Genomic DNA, 19,260 nt, shown 5'->3' on the forward strand with positions numbered 1-19,260 from the left:
GAACACAAAGGAAAAGAAATTTTATATAGTTTAATCAAGATAGCTAAGGGTATCAGAAGTAACGGTGCCACCTCAATTTGGAGTCATGGGTGAGTCAGTGAAGTGAGCAGATACAGAGTAGTGGACCAAAGAAGAGACGTAAATGTTGATCCCTTCTTTCTTGGCTCAGTCCCTTCCAAACTCCATGAAATCAGTGAGGGCTTTGGTCCCTTCATCATTTTCACTCTCCTGGTGCCAGTACTAGAATAAGTGGGCACAAAATTTAAGGGTGTGCCCAAAACCTCAGTAGTCAAGACAAGTAACACCATTTTTAACATCATTTTTGAAAAGAAAAAGGACAATGAGCAAAATATCAAGCTTTTAGATAAGTACAGGATGAGCTGAGCCATGTCAGAGCCTAAGGAAAAAGATAAAAATTGGTAATTCTAGTCCTATCAGTAACTATAGCCTTGTTTTAACACATTAGAGCCTGAATTCCAACCCTCTGTTTCTTCCCTTTGTTCTCACTTCAACAAATGACTTCACTCCCTAAACTCCAGATATATATTTCACCTTCCATTCTTGGCTTCCACCTGGCCAGAGTGATCAAGGAAAGAACACCGGATTCTAGCCCCAGCTTCATTTTATATCTAAGCTCTCATCCTACTATAAAATCATATAATTGGATTCCAATGAGTCTTGGTAAGAGACAGTGTGGTTGATAATTTGAGGCTCTGGCCCCTGTCAGCTGCTCTGCAGAAAAGTCCTATCAACCTCCTCTGGAAATTTGTCATCTGATTGTACACGAAGAATCCACAAGAACTACCTACACCATCTCCTGACTGTACACTTTCAGGATTATCACATTACTCTATTTTTGCAAGTTCTTATGATACCTTATATCAACTGTTCTGTGGCAGTTGCTATGGAAGTGGCCATATAATATTCTTCAAAGTCTTTAACTTGGTGTTAAGAGCAAAGAATATTTTGGTATATAGCCATTTCTGTTTTTCTATTTTTAATGTAATGTTTCCTGTGATGATGTGTTAGTAGGTCAGTTTGCCCACTATTTTCTTCCTTCCAAAGGAAGGAAGCTTTTGTATTTCATAACTGATATAGTTATGCTTAACTAAATATGACTTGTATAAACTGAGCCACAAGTATCATGAAAAGTTCAAATACTATAAGTAAACCAAAACAAAAATATTTCTCATTTTTCAGCATTTGGAAAAATCTTTTAATAATATTAGCTTTGAAAAATGAAAAAAAGTTCTAAACTTGCAATCTGTTTTTAAAAATTGTGTTTTCTGTTAAACTCTCTTTTCCTGTGATAAGACTTTAGATGACTGTTATTCATATTGTAATTTTTGGCGTTCTGTTTTTAAAGTGTTTGAGCCCTCTTTCTTTTCTTTTAATTATCTAGGTTTAATTTAAAGTGCACTTGTTAGTAAGGATGGGACAGAAGAAGGGAGAAAAGAAGGGGTTCCGCCTCTGCAAAGTGATTTCCCCAAAACCTTATGGGATTAAGTATCATTTTGCCCGTTTTTAGATGAGGAAACAGGAACTAAGAAAATGAGAGTAACATTAGCTACATACAGCTAGTAAATTAATAGTAGTACTTGGAATACAAAGCCAAGCGCCTTCCAAAATATGCTCTTAAGCACTAGGATATAAGAGAAGTTTTAAACTATTTATTAAAGCTACAAATTATATAACGTGAAATTAAAAATAGTTTCCTGACCTGCAACTGAAAAATGAAGAAAAATTTCTGGTTCATGGGTTTACGCCTTTGAAATCAAGCAGGACCCTGTGGGCTCTCCCTGGGTACAAATCCTTTCTGTGTCCCCCGTTTCTTGTTTGTAGGAAAAAAGGCTTCAGCATCCTAGACTTTCCCTGAGTACCAAAGGGCAGATTCAAATAGCTGCTAATCAGGGAAGTGAGAGAATGCTAAAACAAAGGAGGAACAGTCAAGAAACAGTAGTGCAGGGACTTCCCTGGTGGTGCAGTGGTTAAGAATCCACCTGCCAATGCAGGAGACATGGGTTCGAGCCCTGGTCTGGGAAGATCCCATGTACCGTGGAGCAACTAAACCCGTGAGCCACAACTACTGAAGCCTGCGCACTCTAGAGCCCGTGAGCCACAACTACTGAGCCCGTGAGCCACAACTACTGAGCCCACGAGCCACAACTACTGAAGCCCACATGCCTAGAGCCCATGCTCCACAACAAGAGAAGCCACTGCAACGAGAAGCCCGCGCATGGCAATAAAAAGTAGCCCCTGCTCGCCGCAACTAGAGAAAGCCCACGCACAGCAACGAAGACCCAACACAGCCCAAAATAAATAAATAAATAATAATAATAAAAAAATAATAAATTTATTAAAAAAAGAAAAAAGAAAAAATGCAGCCATGGGTGCACAGTCCTGGTTCCTCCTGAAGGAATATACATAACTCTATCTTTGAGTTCTTCTGTAGGAACTAAGGCCTCAACCCAAGGGGAGGATGGTAACTTCCAGCTGAGCAGTAGATTCTTGGAGCACTGCTCTGTTACCTCACCACCAAGCAAACAGGAGAAAGTCACACACCCTGCAGCCCTCACCCCAAATTTTGCCTATAAAAACTCTTGGAAAACCATCAGGGAGTTTGTGTTTTTTGAGCACAAGCCACCCATTCTCCTTGCTTAGCCCTTGGCCTCACTTTTTGCACTGAGGCAGATCAGTGTAGTGATCACCACTTCAGCTTACTTAACCAGAGATCTGTGTATTTCTCTGTTTGTACAACTCATACTTAATTCAACAAAGTTTGGCTTCATTCCTCCCAATTTTCTTTCCTCTCCTTTCAAGGACTTTTAAAAATTATTCCGTTTACTTATCTTTTAAAGAGAAAAAAGTATCTGCATAAAATAAAACTCTTTCTTTTGTTTATTGTCATATTTAAGCAGAATATTTTTTATTCTAAAAATAATTGTATCAAAATGAGACAGGAGGGAAGGGGGCAGGGCACAACCTTTATAAGAATGACATAGCCATTGAGCATACAACAAAAACTGGTTAGAACCTACTGGGCCCAAGATGGCTGAAGATTCAACTTCCAGTAGACTTTGAGCCTCATTATATGCTCATTGTGATACATTAGCATATGCTAAATTGAAACAGGAGGGAATGGGATAGGGTACATCCTTTAAAAGAATGACATAGCTGTTGAGGACATGACAAAAACTGAGTAGAACCAACTAGGTCCAAGATTGATACTGAGCAGGGCCTCCATGACCTGCCTCCATGACCTTCCCTGAGTTCCAACCAGCAGATTCAAACAATTGTTAATTAGAGAAAGGAGGGGATGCGAGACCAGGGAGAAACAGTCAAGAGAAACAGTAGTGCAGCCTTGGTGCAAGGTCCTGGTTTCCCATCAATGGATACACACAGCAATATCTTTGAGCTGTTTTGCAGATACTGAAACCCCCTCCAGGTGGGAAAATTTAACAATGATGGTATGCTGCCCACAAGCATGTAGACCCCAGGGAACCTGAAGGTCGATGATGCTGACTCCTACTTACCTCACCACCAACCAATCAGAAGAATGTCCACAAGCTGATCACACGTCCTTTGAACCATTACTATAAAACTTCTCACTGACCTCTCCAAGTGGGGACACATAGTTTTTCGAGGCAGGAGCCTGCTGTGTCCCCCTTTGCCTCACAAAGAACTAAAGCTCTCCTTTTCTACTTCACCCAAAACTCTGTCTCTGAGATTGGATTCAGCACCGATATACAGAAAAGCTGAGCTTTTGGCATCAAGATGGTGAAAGATTTAACTTCCAGTGGACCTTGGGCCTCATTATATGCTCATTGTAATACATTAGCAGATATTAAATGACACAACCACAGGTGCCACGACAGTTCCGAGGCTGACCATAAAAGCTCAAAAAGTGGGCGGTGGTCCAATTCCTGGAAATCTCCACCCCCTTCTCCAAAACAGTTGGAATACTCCTCCCACTCATTAGCCTATGAAATTACCCAGCCCATAAAAACTAGCCACCCCATACTTTGGGGCCTCTCACCTTCCGAGATGGCCCACACTCCGTCTGTGGAGTGTGTTTCTCCTAGTGCTGTTCTTGCCTTTTGAGACAGACCGCATTCTGTCCATGGAATGTGTATCTCTCTAAATAAATCCACTTCTTACCTTCGCTTGGTCTCTCACTGAATTCTTTCTGCAACAAGACACCAAGAACCTAAGCTTCATTAAGTCCTGAGATCAGGTATGTGATCTCAATTAAAAGACAGGGGGTCAAGTCCTGATCTGGGTTTTGGCTGGGTTCAAGTCCTAGCCTGGGGGTCCAAGTCCCAATCTGAGTTGCATGGTTTCAAAATGACACACCCTCAGGTGCCATGACAGTTCAGAGGCCGACCATAAAAGGCCAAAAAGTGGATGGTGTCCCAATTCCTGGAAATGCCCGCTTCCCCAGAATAGTTGGTATAATCCTCCTACTTATTAGATATGAAATTATCCAGCCCATAAAAACTAACCACTGTATATCATTTCGGGACTGCTCACACCATCTGAGACAGACTGCATTCTGTCTTTGAAACGTTTATCTCCCAGGGCTGTTCCTGCCTTCTGATATGGACTGCATTCTACCTATGAAGTGTGTATCTCTAAATAAACCTGCTTTCACTTAATATGGCTAGCTCTTGAATTCCTTCCCACAGGAAGCCAAGGACCCTCACTTGGCAGCCCGTCCCAGGGACTCACCTGAGACCTGGGACATGACCATCCTCTCTCACCCCATTCTCCTGCAACAAAAATAACTTGGCTTTTTCTCTTTAAAAAGTTGTTTTCAAATGGCAAAGAAAGTAAATACATTTTACTGTTGTGTTTTGTTTTAAAAAAGCGTTTACAAAACAAAATGGCACACATAGACCTGCTCCCTCTAAATCTCACTTCTGCAGGAAAGAGGTATAGGCATTTTTAGATGAATTTATAGATAATGTACGTGTGCATATGTATAAACGCACAGAGACATGCCTGTGTGTGCCCATACGTACACACATACATATATACGTTTCACACTACATATTAGAAGTTTGCTGCGTGCCTTTGCAGGCATATGCAGGAAGGGGAAGGAGAGGAAGAGCAACTTGCTAAAACAAGTTGGAGCAACCAGAGCTCAAGACTGTAAAGTGCCTCAGAGAGCAACATACATAAAAAATATTCCTTGGCTGAGAAACTAATCACTGATAAATTTAGAACAGTTTCAGTTTTTACACAGGAGGCATGAGGGTAAAAGCCAGACAACTTCTGAAGTAGTCTTGTAGGGAAGACGATGGTAATTCTTAAAAGCAATGGGTCCAAAGGAGATTCAATGCATAACAATGAGCTCTTTAGGTTAATTAACATCTAGCAGGTAGGCTGGCCCCATCCTGTTGAATTACACTGTACCGTACAAAGCAGGGCCAGCCTTTCAGGATTCAGTATTATACTGACGGGGTTCCTGTCTTAAGGAATCTTGTGTGACATGAACTGTGATAGGGAATGAGTCATATTTTGTATCTCAGAGTATTTAAATTAAAACCAAATACTCATCCCATAGTAAAAGAACAAACAAAAAGGGGAAGCTGATGCCACCAGCAATTCAAAAGGTTTAGAGAAGACCTTCAAGACGGTGGAGGAGTAAGATGCGGAGATCACCTTCCTCTCCACAAATACATCAGAAATACATCTACACGTGGAACAACTCCTACAGAACACCTACTGAACGCTGGCAGAAGACCTCAGACCTCCCAAAAGGCAAGAAACTACCCACATACCTGGGCAGGGCAAAAGAAAAAAGAATAAACAGAGACAAAAGAATAGGGACGGGACCTGCACCAGTGGGAGGGAGCTGTGAAGGAAGAAAGGTTTCCACACACTGGGACCCCCCCACAGGCTGCCTTCTTCCTTCTTCCTTCTTTCTTTCTCCTTTTCTTTCAAGGATATAGTAGCCTGCATGCAAGGTGGCTCCCAAGGATCCCAGCCACATTGCAAACAAGTGGTGTCGTGTCACTAGAACTAGCCGATAACATGAGTGCAGACATGATGTGTGTTGTTTCCTGCCTGGCACATAAGAGCCACAGACCATCGCGGCGTCGCTCTTTCATATAGTATTTAAATAACTTTGTTGTTTTACCATAGTTTTAGATTTACAGCAAAGTTGCATGCATACTAGAGAGAGCTCTCATATATACAGACGTTCCTTGGTGTCTGCAGGGAGACTGGTTCCAACACCCTAGAGGATACAAAAATCCACAGATCTCAAGTCCCTTATATAAAATGGCATACTATAACCTATGCACATCCTCCTGTATACTTCAAATCACCCCTAGATTACTTACAATACTTCATACAATGTAAATGCTATGTAAATCATTACTGGGTAGGGCAAATTGGGTGACACTCCCCATCACTTTCCACTATGCTTTGCCATGTGCAAATCTTTTTTTTTTGCGGTATGCGGGCCTCTCACTGCTGTGGCCTCTCCCGTTGCGGAGCACAGGCTCCGGATGCGCAGGCCCAGTGGCCACGGCTCACGGGCCCAGCCGCTCCACGGCATGCGGGATCCTCCCGGACTGGGGCATGAACCTGCGCCCCCTGCATCGGCAGGCGGACCCCCAACCACTGCGCCACCAGGGAAGCCCCGGGCATAACCACTTTTGAAAACTATTTTGCATTATTAACTATCTTAGAACATACACTCAGTTATGTCACTCAGGCTGTGTAACCATTCAGAGTATAAACTAGGAGGGCTACAAACTGCACAAAACTACATTTACGAAGGATCAGTGGAACACTTTCCACAAGTCCAAACTGGAAATAACCCCAAAGTTCCACAACATTAGATGGTAAATGAATTACCATCTATTCATACAGTGGGACATTAATCAGCATTGGGTGGACACTAAGTACTCTTCACCCCAAACCTGAAATGAATCTCAAAGATGTAACATGGTGCGACAAAAATCCCGGCACAAAAGGATACACACCGTGTGTGCGGGAAAAATGACTTCATGGTGCTAGACCTCAGCATTAGTGCTCGTATTGGGGGAGGAGGGATGGGCTAGTGAGTGGGAGGAAGGTGAGAAGGCTCTAGGGGTGCTGGTAACAATCTATTTCTTCATCTGGGTGGTGGTGTAGGGTTACAGGCTTAAGCAGTTTTCTATGTGCATGTCTAATAAAAGCAGAAGTGACCATAAAACCACAGACTATAGAAATAAATTATAGAGAAATACGTTCAATCTGTTTGGCCGAGGAGGCAAAGTTTTGAAAATCAGAAAACTACATGATTGCTTCAAGCATTTAATTAGCTTATATCAAGCAATTCAAGCAAACATAATGAACAATCAGGATACAAAAATGGGTGAAGAAGATTAACAGATGGCCAATTATGAAGTCAAAGCAGATCATTTTTAATAATTCAGAGACATCAGTGTGAAAAACAAGAGAGATTGTTCTTTGTGCCTCGTCTGATTGGCAGAGCTCTGTAAAAGACCACTGACAGGGTAGTGGAGCCAGAAGGAGAGGAAGCCTGGTCGGGTGAGCGAGCAGAGACTCTGAGCCAGGCTGTCTGGGCTGCAATCCTGGCTCTTCCATCTATGGCCCTGTGACCTGTGACAGCTCAGAAAGGATTTACAGAGGAGGGGAAATGTGCCTAGCAGCAGGCCTGGCACATGGAGGTTCTCATGGTACTCAACTAACAAAACCCCAGACTTGCCATGCTCAGGATGCTGTGGTCGAAGAACACACCTTCTGTTGTCCCCACTGACAACCTGGCCCAAGCCCCTACATGTTCCCCTGGGTGCCTGCACCAGCCTCTGACCACCCAGCCCACCACCACCTGCTGGGCCCCTCCAGTCTCCTCCCACCACGCCAGGATCTAATCACACCCTCTCCTGCAGGACTGCTGTTCCCTGCACAGGAACTGCGTCCTTCCCTCAGCTCCAGCTTCCCCCAGCACCGAGCCCTCTGCAGCGCTCAACCTCCTGCCCTCTTCCTGCAGGTTCAGCCCCCTCTGGACCCAGCGCCTTTGTACAAGCAGAGCCCTCACTTGTCTCCTGTGCTGCCCAGCTCAGAGCTCACTTGTCCCTTCCTCCAGATCCCAGCTTCCCGACTCCATGAGGGCTCACCTCCCCCAACAAAAGTGCCAGAGCTGTAAGGACAGGATCAGGAATTCTTTCCACTTTGGCTGTTGTAAATTTACCCAGGTTTTGGAAATCTGCCTCCCACACGTGACTGTCAACTACGTGTTATCCCACCATGATGGCATCTCCAAATATCACCTCAGTCCCCGGCTAAGCTGTCGAATGACTAAAACCCTGGCCAGGTTTCTGGTCTCCCTTAGGAGCTGAGTGACTTTGGGCAACTTACTTGTACTCTCTGTGTCTGCAAGCAGGCAGTGATGAAGTTGAGGAAGATCAAGTTCATACTGGGTCCCACAGCTCTAATCACTCTCCTCCCCACCTACACACTGGTGATGGATTTAAAGTCATTTAAAAATCAAAGTGGACCAAGGTGGCCATTGTCGTTGTGGTTTCAAATACCTCCCCTCATCACTGAGAACTTGAGTTTTCGGAAATGGTTCAAACTCAAGGACACCACCAGCCGTTTTCAAGAGTGTCTGCTAACAGCTCTAGTGGCAACCTTGCGGTTTCACTATCACAGCCACCCACCAACTATGTAATCGTCTCGACCCCAGCCAACCCTTCCTTGCTTAACAAGCACCTTTACTTCTTGCCAGCTCCAATCCTAATTCTTGATAACCAATTTATGTAAACTTGAAAGTTTTCTGCCATTATAAGCCTTCCCCATTTTGTAGCCTGGGGATGACAATTCAAGTGCATCTGGGGCTCCAGGGCTGCAGTTCTAACAACCCCCAAATAAACATCTCTAATTCAATCAGGTCTGGGTTTCTGAAATTTTGTTTGACACCACAAACTGCCTCTGACAGAGACATCCCGGAGGGGGATCCCACAGTGGCTTCAGACCAGCTTCTTTTGTCACAAAAGATATCAGTCTCTCCATCCTTGGGCCCCAGACAGGGCGGGAACTGGGCATCTGCGCTCTCAGCAACATTTAGGTGACCTAGGACGAGGCCCGCTGAGGGACTGGGAAACCTAATAAAGGATGTGTTCTTACATAAGCCAAACCCAAGTCTGGATTCCCTTGGAGGTGGATCCCTAGGCTGGGCCCAGCGCAGGGGATCAGGAAGCCCCCAGTTGTGTCCCCTCCTGGATCCCCACTTATCTGGGGCTGCGGTTCTTTCCTGGTTCACAGGGCCGGGTCCTCAGGCTGCTCTCCCACCAGATAGTGTGGTCCAGGATGTGACCCGGGCTTATATACACCCCCAGGAGGGGGATGGAGCTATTGGGGTCCCACCCTAAAGACCGTGGCTCCTCCCCCTGGGGAATGGGGTCCTGTGAGGGAAGAGGGTATTCAGACCTGCTGCCCAGAAGGGAGCAGAGGGCAGGGGAGGGGAAAGGAGGGGAGGGTCTGCTCTGATTAGGTCAGGCACCGTTGGCCCTGGTGATAACAAGGTCTCCGCTGCACCTCTGTGATCTTCTCATGATCCTCTCAAGGCCACTTAACCCCATCTTCACTGATAAGGAACTGAAATCTGAAAGGCTTCTTCCCTGGGGAGGTGTGATGCCAGACCCTCGGGCTCCCCTGCTCTTCCTGGGCACAATCTCTGGCACCCTGGGCATGTGGAGGGGCCTGCACCCCTCAGGTTCAGGGGTCTGGCTGAGTCCATCCTATGTTCCCTGCACCCACAGATCAAGTGGGTCCCTAGTCCAGGGTTGGAGGGCCCCTCATCCCAGAGGGGAAAGTGTACACAGACCAGCTCTGGACCTGCCTGACACACAGAAGAAAAACTGTGCGAAGTCCCAGCCCAGGAGACAGGTGTGCTGATGATGGTTCAGGTTTCCAGCCTGAAAAGAGCGTCCAGGATGGTGTAGAATGAAGCAGGAACCCCGGGGCCAGAGGGTAGCGGTGCACACAGTACAGTGTCCTCTGAGCGTCCGCTGACTCTGCTTCCTGCTTGTGCCCCACGGCTTCAGTGCAGCAGAGATTAGAATGACCTCGCCCTTTCCAGTCCTCAGCCCTACCCCATCTTTAGGCAGGTCACAGCCCTGTCCAAGACCAAGTTACCAGCATGTTTTTTCTCACATCAGTAATATTCTCCTTTGCATAAATAAAGTCTGCACTGGAGAGTGGAAGTGGCAGTGATTGGAAGATAAATGACGATTTTACTTTTTATCTGTTGTGATGAGAGCTAAGGGCTTAGTCACACCTTACAGGAAAGGAAAGGAGAGTGTTGGCCTTACAAGTGCACCAAGCAGACAAAATCAATTAACAACGTGTGCACTAGACCATGGTTTTGACGTATAAGATTTGCATATTCTAGAATTAATTAGCTAGTTAATGAGTACCACAGATATTTATTGAGCACTTATTAATTAATAACTAGGACCATTATAGGAGATGGGAATACAGTAATGAACAACAGCAATTCCCCACACTGTCTTGTCTCAGCATCTTTGAAATGATTTTTCCCTTAATAGGTAAAATGTATCTCTTATTTTCCAGCAACCTTCTCTGCAATTCAGAAAACAACTCATTTCCTACTCTCCACATCTCAGTAATGGAACTATCATTTGCCCAAGTGCAAATGCAGAAATCCTTGGAAGAATCTTTGAATTCTCATTCCTTAATCCCAACCAATCAGTCCAGCTGCAAGTCCTGTGGGCATTAGATTGAACCTCTGTCACTGCATCCCACACCACTGTCCTAGGGCCCCTGCTCTGGCCCCTCCTCTGTAACCCCCCCCTTTAAGGCCACAGAATTCTAACGGGAAAAGTTCTTGTTCACGTGACTCCTGGCAAGCAGGGAACTGGTATAAAATCACAGTTGATTCTTGTCAATCTCGTGGCCAAGAACAGAGTCAATAAGCAAAGAAAAGTAAAGAAGAACTGAAGTCAAGTGACTTGACTTCCAGATCACTTATGAAATTTCTGAAAAGTGTCAACTGAGTGATAAGGTCTGATGTCCGACTGCTCTGAGTCCAAGCGTGAAGAGGAGACAGACATCGATTCTTCAAATCACCTATCCTAGGAGATTCAACTGTATGGAATGATTGGCCCTTGAAGGCATTTCATCAGGATTCTGGTTTTCCCTACTAGTATTGTTAGTCCTCTGTGTTCTAACCCATATGGTATGACAATGTCATTAACCAGCCCAACAGGCAGCTCATGACGAATACCTTTGGCCTTTGAGAATACACATACTGTCCTAGGGAGAATATTGGCAGAAACGTGAATTTTAAAGGTGCTTTGGTGAGAACTCAGGTGGAAATGAGGAACGTGTGACTTGAAACTGGAAGAAAGGTGATTCTTGGTATATCGTGGGAGAAGAAGACGGCTGAATTGTGTCCTACAGCTGTGTGGAAAGCAGAACTTGAGAGGGAATCGCCTGGATATCTGGCTGAGATTTCCAAGCAACGTGTTGAGGGTGTGGCCTGGTTCCTTCTTGCTGCTTACAGAAAAACGTGAGAGGAGGGAGATCGATTAAGGGGACCAGTCAGAAAATAAGTAAGTAAATAAAATAAAATAAAAGCAGGATTTGATGATTTTGGAGATCCTCAGCCTATCCAGATTGCAAAAATAGCTGAACTTAGGAGAGTCGCTGTTAGACAATGTGTGCTGGAGAGAAGACCCGGGTGTGGCAGCACCGCGTTGCTAGGGCAGATTTGAAACCCAGCAGAACGAATTTCATGAGCTTTCAAGGCCTGGCAGTAATCCTCTCTGGCTGGGGACCCCACCCTCTGGGTCCAGATAGTTTACACTTTATGGAAATATGGTTAATACACCCTGGTTAACTATTGATGACATTTGATCCACCGGGGGATGTGTTCTTTAACTAACCAGAGTGACAGAATTTTGTACATATCAGAACCATGCGGCCTCCTGCCTTCCAAGATGGCCCACACTCTGTCTATGGAGCGTGTATCTCCCTGAATAAACCTTCTTTCACTTTACTACGTCTTGCTCTTGAATTCTTGCCTGCACGAAGCCAAGAACCCACACTTGGCGGCCATCCCAGGGACTCGGACATGACTTGGGATGTGACCATCCTCTCGCACCCCTCTCTCTTTCCTGCAACATCTTTTCTGGCACCTAATGCGGGGCCTCCAAGGCCATAATCTCGATCCGCCTACTGGGCTATGGCTCCCCTCTGAAGGGTGGCTGGGACTTATCCTGAGCCACGTAGATTCAAGTAGCCCGTTAAGGGGCAGCTGACGTCGCCTGCAGGATCTGCCAGAGACCAGTTCTCTGGCCGTGAAGAAGCGCACTGAGGCCAAGGCTTTTCCCCCTCAGTCTTTCTCATTCTCCTATTGCTCTATTTCTTTGGACTTGAAAAGATCCACCCAGACGACCACCGAACATCCAAATTAAGACTGCGCGGCAAGTAACTGACAACTTGGTTGGGTCTAAAGAACTCCTGCCAGGGGGCTTATCTGGTGGCGCAGTGGTTGAGAATCTGCCTGCCAATGCAGGGGACAGGGGTTCGAGCCCTGGTCTGGGAGGATCCCACATGCCGCGGAGCAACTAGGCCCGTGAGCCACAACTACTGCGCGTCTGGAACCTGTGCTCCGCAACAAGAGAGGCCGCGATAGTGAGAGGCCCGCGCACCGTGATGAAGAGTGGCCCCTGCTTGCCACAACTAGAGAAAGCCCTCACAGAGAAACGAAGACCCAGCACAGACAAAAATAAAAAAATAAAATAAATTAAAAAAAAAAAAAGAACCACGCAAAGCACGAAATGTGTCTGTGTGTGTGACTGTGTGTTTCCGGTCGGGACGTACCTCCATCCACCTCTGGTCTTCAGCACGTCACTCCAGTCATTTAAGTAGCTCCTAGATCCTCATCCACAGAAGCCTTTCTCAGTTAAGAGATTTTTCTTCTTTCATTCCATTGTGTTTAGACATCACACTCCGTGATTTTTTCTGACGAATCACAAAAATTTCATAATATAATGCTTTATAATTCTCCTAATGAAAACTGTTTTAAGGCTTATTTTACTTAAAAGAAATATCTTCTATGAACTTATTGAACAACTGCTATCAAATTGAGCCAAAATTATTAACAGTTTCTATGTTTATGTATTTATAAGTTGTATTTGGAAAGTTTTATTTCTAGCCCTCAGCATTAATGTAAATTTCATGAGTGTCTAATTGGACTCAAGAATTGTGGTTAACATCATTTTTTTTTACCTCTTGATACATATACCTTTACAGCCCCCTTGAGATGAGTGGGGCTTTGCAATTTGTTTCAGAGAATACAATAAGAGAAAATGTGGGGCCCCTACTGGTGTTGGCTTTTAAGCCTCAGTGTGCCATTTTAAAGCTCCCTCTTGCTAACCTGAAACAAATAGATGGCCAGATGTTTCTCCAGAAAAGACGGGTTGGTTCTCACAGAATTGCCGTTTGGGATCTGCCACCATGGCAAGCCATGTGCAAGTCCCCAGCACAGATGGAGAGGAGAGCTCTTTTATAGACAGAAAGGACACTGGGAGGGCTGTAGCAAAGAGTTCAGGGTTTCTCACTGATCAAGTCCTTGCCAGGAAAGAAGAGGTGTCTTTCTGAAACCGTGGCTTTAATCTATTTCACCTGCTTTCACTGATCAAGGTCGTTTTAAGACTTGCATGTCCTCCACAAACAGTAAGATGTTGGCCCCAGTGATTTTCCAGGGACTTGGAGTCAGCAGTGTCTAGTTCGATCTGAGCCAGTTAAGACTGGATGGGACCATCCATCAACAGATGAATGGATAAAGAAGATGTGGTGTGTATATATACATACATACACACACACACACACACACACACACACACACACACACACACACAAACACAATGGAATATTACCCAGTCATAAAAAAGAATGAAATAATGGCATTTATAGCAGCATGATGGCCATCATCAAAAAGTCTACAAATAATAAATGTTGGAGAGAGTATGGAGAAAGGCGAAGCCTCCTATACTGTTGGTGGGAATGTAAATTGTTACAGCCACTATGGAGAACACAAGGGAGATTCTTTAAAAAACTAAAAATATGATCTAGGAATCTCACTCCTGGGCATATATCTGGACAAATCTATAGTTCTGAAGGATACATGCACCCTTCTGTTCATACCAGCTCTATTCACAAGAGCCAGAACATGGAAGAAACCTAAATGTCCCTTGATAGATGAATGGATAAAGAAGATATGGTACATATAATACAGTGGAATACTACTCTGCCATAAAAAAGAATGAAATTATTCCATTTTCAACAACTTGGATGGACCTAGAGATTATAATACTAAGTGAGGTGAGTCAGGCAGAGAAAGACATATATCACATGATATCACTCATATGTGGAATCTAAAGTATGATACAAATGAACTTATTTCCAAAACAGAAATAAACTCACTGACATAGAAAACATACTTATGTTTACCGCACGTTAAATTGCACGGGAAAGGAATAAATTAGGAGTTTGGTATTAGCATATACAAACTAGTGTATATAAAATAGAGAAGCAACAAGGACATACAGTATAGCACAGGGAACTATATTCAATATTCTGGAATAAACAATTATGGAAATGAATATGAAATAGAAAAAATATATATATTTCATATGTATATATATATATACATATGAAAAATAATAAATATGACTGAATCACTTTGCTGTACACCAGAAACTATCAAAACACTCTAAATCAACTATACTTCAATGTATTTTTTTTAAAGCAATGCAGTTATTGCCCTGTTTCAGTGTGGATGACCTTCCATTCGGGAGAGGGGGTAAGGCTTTTATTTTCATTGTGGACACAAATTCCTGTCCTAAGGACTTGTGCACTGAATAGTGTCTAGCACCATCTGCTGGAAAGCTTTTGAACAACCAAACTGATATGAATAGATGAAAAATAATGCAGGGTGTTCAGTCCTCTACTGGCCACTGCAGCACGTGTCACAGCTGAATGTTTCCAGCTCTAGGTCTATACTGGAAGTGGTCTCTGCACATATAGGCGAATGTCCATTATGCCTTTTAAACCACAACTGAGAGGAGAAGTGTTCTCTAACCACACCCCTGCCCCTTTTTTTCACTTAACTTTGGGTCTTAGAAATTATCCCATATCCACACAAATATTTCAGTTTGGGGGGGTCAACTGTGAGCAAAAAAACTTAAATGGAAAGTGTTGTATTCATGATGGGAAAAGAAAGTTTTTGGAGAAAGGATATCCTTTCGCTAGATCAGCCTTTCCTCCAGTATTCTTTGCTCTCTCATTTTAAAATAAAAGCTACCCTTTATTGAGTACTTTACTATAGTTTAGACCTTCTGCTCTATGCTTTAGTCAAACTTCCCATGAAAACTTTATGAGAATTCTCTGTTGTAGGAAGAATTGTCTCCCATAGACAGAAGTAGAAAGGGAGGCTTAGAGTGGTGATTTACTCGGGGCCACCCGGAGGGAATGTCACTTCTCTGGGCTGTGACAACAGCCTGTCTCTTTCAAAATACTTAGATCTGTACCTTTACTCCTCCTTGACGTGCTAATTCCTGATTTGAGAATATTCTCCCCAAAACAGTTCCAGAAGAGGTAAAGCATGATTCGTAAGACTTCCATACAAGGAGGATTTATGGAAGGATGAGAGACAAGCCATGTGCGGGGGAAGCAGAATGAGCTTGAGCTTTGGGGTGATCTCAGTTATCTGCCAAATAAATATAAGTCAAAAGTCACAGCGATGTTGTTAATAGTAAGTGTAGATGTCTATTCTCCACGTTAACGGGCACAAATCAGTTACTCTGTAAGTTATATTAGCGTTAGGTCACCTCCCAAAAAAGGGAAATGTTAGGGAATTAGTAGATTATAAAAAACTCAGAGGACAAGGAGACCTTAGCAAGTATTGACCCCAAAACCTTACTTCTAGCTTTCGTTTTCATTTTTTTTTAGGTATGTTATCAACTATACACTTATAGAAATGCCTAGAACTTCGGTATATTTTTGCTCGATCTGTACACATCAAACGGTGTTAAAATCATTTCTAACGTTCTGATTTTGAGGAGTGAGAGTGGGTGCAAAGATGGGAAGGAGATTGTTCCGCATAATATAATAATAATATACCCTCATTAGTTTACTGTACGAAGTAACTCATACAATATGGTAGGGTATAATATTTTTAAAAAGTGACTGTATCTGAGTCTGTTCCAACTCACCAATTCACTTAATTCCAGGAATCGATCTCTCAAGAAGCAAACACTCCTATTTTTCCACACTCTTTTTAAAAATAATTACAAACCTACAGAAAAATGAAACGAATGGTAAAATTGACACCTATATACCTATCCCTCCAACTGTCAAATGGACATGTTGGCCACAGTGTATTATTTCTCTCCATATATCCATTTTGTTTATCTCTTAAATTGTTTTGCTAAAGCATTTGGGAGTTTCAGACACCTGCTAAATATTCAAGTTTAACATCCTAAAAATGAGAATGTCTCCTACACAATATCATTACTGTAATGAAGGAATATGTTTTTAATTAATACGTAACATTCATTTCTCCAATCGCTGCAAAGCCATATTTAAATTTATTTTCAAAATTCAGATCTCGATTAATGTTCGTACATTATCATTTTGTTTCAGCTATTTTAATCTAGAAAAGCTTCCCTGACTCTTTTAAAAAATACATTTATCAAGGTATGATTGACAAGCAATAAAGTACAAACTAAGGTGCACAGTTTCATGGGGGCTGACATGAGTATATTGCATGAAAGCACCAGCATCATCAAGGCAATGAAAACACTCCTCACCCCCCATATTATCTTCAATCTAGAACACTGCTCCTGTCCCTCCCCCTCTTTGTCTTTCAAGACATTGACTTTTAGGAAAACTTCAGGCCAGGTGTCTCCTGCAGTGTTCCCCATTCTAGATTTGCCTCATTGTTTCCTTGTGATTCAATTCTGATTGAACATTTTTGTCCAGGACATCACCTGGGTGATGTAGAGTTCCTCCCACTGCATCCCATTAGAGGACGCACAATGTCAGTTTGGGCACTTGGTTCAAGTGGTGTCTGGGCATGTCTCCGTGAGAAAGGTCCCTTTCTCCTTCATCATCACAGGCCAAGTGGTCTGTCCCTGATACCCAGCTCCTTAACAAAGACTTTGACCACCAGTGAGGATTCTTTCTGGCTCAGTGGTGGCATTGTGGGTAGCAGATGGTGGTTCTCTAATTCTGCATGCCTACACTTCACTGCTGGCATCCTCTCTAAAGAAGACCTTTCCCTCCCTGACTCCCCCTCTGGCCTTTTTAAAGGTACCTCTTGGGCTCATGAATTCTTTTTTCTCCAATGTGTATAATCCCTTATCTTCTTTGCTGAGGTCCAGAGTGCTCTGTATTGGGCCTGTCGGGGCCTTTGCCCTGCCTCTGCACCCTTCTGGCGGGTCTTCACTAGTCTCCGAACACAGCTCTGCTGTCAGACGTGCGCTTTCAGTCTCGTTCTTTCCAACCATTTCTCCATGACACCCTACCTGCCTTTACTGGTGAAGGACATTGAAAAATCAAGATCTGGGGAGTAAAGCCTTTACAATGTGTGGTGTAAAACATTTGCGAATGTACATGTTAAGAACTATGAAGGATCTGAGATTTGCTTTAGTTCTGAGCTAACAAGTTAGCCTGCCCCTGTTTCCTGGATGCTGGCGGAACAGTATCATCTTGGATCAGACGCAAAGCATGTTCTCACTTGTGGCATAGCGGGCAGCATGAGCTCCATGCTAGCCTCAGTTCCCCCTGTCCTTTCATCGTGGATGGGCCTAGATGGATGCTGTGCACGCAGCAAATTTACAGCACAGCTGAGGAATCTCCAGGCCACATCCCAAGCTTCTCTACTGGGCTGCAGGCAAACCTGCCCAATCTCTGCCTCAAAGGGAGGCATCATCTTTATTATGTTGTACAGCAATCTCTCCTCCCACTGCTCTGGAGGGTGATTGTATATAGATTTTCCTAAGCAGTTCCTCACCCAAGCATCCTTGAAAAGAGAGTCCAGAACTAAAAGGCAGTCAGTGCCTCTGCTCGCAGGATGTTCAAACACTCAAGAGACTGATGGAGAAAACTCTCGTAATATTGAACAGACCGAGAAGAAGCGTTGCAGTAGGAACTGAGACTATTCTGTGTGCTTGGAAACCTGGGTCTCTGATGACATTATTAAGAAAAATCTGGGGAAGTTGGTGGTGGAGGTGTGGAGAAGGTACAGGGAGGACCCCTCTGCAAGCAGGGCCTGCCCAGGGTCTCAAGTGTGCTGTCCAGACCAGCAGCATCAGAACCATGCACACATTTATTCAACCTACTGATTCTTAAGCCCCACTTCCAACCTACTGAGCAGAAATTCACAGGGTGGGGTGGGGAGTCAAGAAATCAATCCACGTTACAAAAAGCCGACCAGGTGATCCCGGTGCACCCTAACATTTGTGAATCATTCCTCTGTAAGTTCCACTTGAAAGAAACTAGTATATGTCACCACTATATAAACGTTTTTGACCTAAAAAATTATTCTGGGCAGAAAGCAATTAAGAAGAAAACCCAGAAAATTTTCCTTTTCTGCCTGGAGGTGGGATATAATTTCTCATTTTCGTGGATGCAGATGCTTTAAGCCCAGAGTGGACACCAGAGGAATCTGCAACCAAACCTCACTCCATTAATTCTTTTCTGTGGATTTAACTTCCCACATTTTGCTGCCCTTGAAAGCCTAAACCTGCTTCCCATGTCCTCTCTCTTGTCTACAAACGCACTACTCTTTGTTGAAGCTGCTTTATAAACTGGGGTTCTAAGCCACCATTTGAAGTTCCTTCTCCTTTAGGTTCCTTCAGCTAGAGGGGCACTGCTGCCTTAATTCACTGCTTTCCTCTTGCTTATTTCTGTTTCTTTTTCTTTTCTTTTTTTAAAATTTTATTGAAGTATAGTTGATTTACAATGTCGTTTTAGTTTCAGGTGTACAAGACAGAGATTCCGTTTTATATATATGTAACTCTGAACACTCTGAACTGTGCCTCCAACTCAAAATATACACTAATTGGGGCCCTACGAGCAGGAGCACAAAGATCTCAGATGAAGTAACACTACCAATTATCCTCTTATCTGTACTCTTAATAAACGGGTCTTTCACCCTCACCACAACACAAGAACAACTATGATCGATCTTCCCATCATGACCACTAG

At 43.7% G+C, this 19,260-nt stretch overlaps 1 long non-coding RNA gene across 1 annotated transcript in view; it reads right to left on the bottom strand.

Annotated features, from left to right (window-relative positions):
* Positions 1–12,995, bottom strand: part of LOC309822173 — a 51,772-nt gene extending 38,777 nt beyond the window's left edge. The window contains exon 1 of the long non-coding RNA XR_014296715.1: positions 12,868–12,995. This is a non-coding gene — a long non-coding RNA (uncharacterized lncRNA). The remainder of the gene's footprint in view (positions 1–12,867) is intronic.
* Between the last annotated feature and the right edge of the window lie 6,265 nt (positions 12,996–19,260).

The sequence above is a fragment of the Grampus griseus genome (assembly GCF_964374135.1).
Source record: "Grampus griseus genome assembly, chromosome: 4".
Taxonomy (NCBI): domain Eukaryota; kingdom Metazoa; phylum Chordata; class Mammalia; order Artiodactyla; family Delphinidae; genus Grampus; species Grampus griseus.